Below are 1,463 nucleotides of genomic sequence, written 5' to 3'. Positions count from 1 at the left end.
ACATTGTTTTTGAAATTTATTTGTTAAAAAAAGTTTTTCCATTTGGCACTAAGGTTTATTCTCAGGATGTTCATTCTATATGAGTTTTTATTTAAAGTTGTAGGATCTATCTAAAACAAACACTAGTAATTACCTATAAAATGTTCCTAAGAGTCTTAATATGATTTATTTTTTTAAAAAATTGCAATGCTGGATCTATGTGCAAGGATATACAAAAGGTACATCATGATTGTAGGTTAAAAATTCCATGGTCAAGATTTATTTTACCTGTATTTTTTACTGAATGATCTTTTCCCATCCCAAGGCAAGTATGAATATGTGGCATGATGACACAATACAGTTCTTAAACATGTTTACTGACTACTGACTGTGCCTTTGGTAATCCTGTTAAAAGAAAGGAACAAAAATAAAACATGACGAAAAATAAGACAAGGAATAAGCCTTGTCTTTTGGGTATTAAAGTCAAATGGACCACATACCCACACATGCACACAATAGACATCAGTACTGTCACCACCATTATCTTGGTGAAAAAGGCTAGAATTTAATGGTCAAGACAATGATCACTGGAGTCTAACTCAACTTCAAATCCAAATTCTGTTCTCACTAGCAGCTTATCCTTGGCCAGATGATTCAATTACCTTAAACTTGGTTACTTTAACTGGAAAATGAAGAGGCAATTCTACCTCATAGAGTAATGAGATAAGGCATATGAATCAATTAACATAGTCCTGACATGTAATACTAAATCCTTAAATAATGTTGACTGTTACAACAATACATGCCCAGGTGAAAACTCTATAAAGCAAATGAGCTGGAGAATACCTGAACAGCAAAACCTGAAACTGATGGGTCAAGTTGCTTTCTGATGTAGGCTCACCAACCAGCCACAGCCAAAATACTCTCAGCAAAACCACAGCCACTGTCTATCCTTCTGAGAGATGCTCCTTCCTCACTCAATACTCATCATCTTCCTTCCTGAAAGCTTTAAACCCTTATAATTCTTATTAAGGCTGCACTAAATACAAGGTTACTCATGATCAACCCTCCTATTTGTCAGCATTTGCCCTTATAGAATATCATATTAGTGCAAAAATTATTTATTGAGCTCTCTATAAACACACTACTATCTATTCTAAGTGTTGTGAAGTTTATAAAGATGAGTAAGAGGATATAGTTTGGCTTTACAATTAATTAAAACAGAGTTAGAAAATTATGTCCAGAAAGTCAACTCTGACAATGCCCACTTATTTAGGTATTGTCTATGGCTCCACTTCCATATAACTAAGCAGAGTTGATTTTGATGCTACCAAGACCATATGCCTCCCAAAGCTGAAGATATTTAGTTTCTTGGCCCTTTACAGAAAAAGTATGCCAACCCCTGAAATAGGAGATGCAAGTATAACAAAAATACTGAACTTTGCTAAATGCCAATTATAAAGCTATAAATATAATAATTCCAG

At 34.0% G+C, this 1,463-nt stretch overlaps 1 protein-coding gene across 1 annotated transcript in view; it reads right to left on the bottom strand.

The window, feature by feature from the left end:
* The window catches only part of PIK3C3 (phosphatidylinositol 3-kinase, catalytic subunit type 3), a 137,573-nt gene that overhangs the window by 757 nt on the left and 135,353 nt on the right, over positions 1-1,463 (bottom strand). The gene's annotated exons all lie outside the window — the stretch shown is intronic.

The sequence above is a fragment of the Propithecus coquereli genome, unplaced genomic scaffold (genome assembly GCF_000956105.1).
Source record: "Propithecus coquereli isolate 6110/MARCELLA unplaced genomic scaffold, Pcoq_1.0 Scaffold96, whole genome shotgun sequence".
Taxonomy (NCBI): Eukaryota; Metazoa; Chordata; class Mammalia; order Primates; family Indriidae; genus Propithecus; species Propithecus coquereli.
This window is presented reverse-complemented; position numbering and strand designations above follow the sequence as displayed.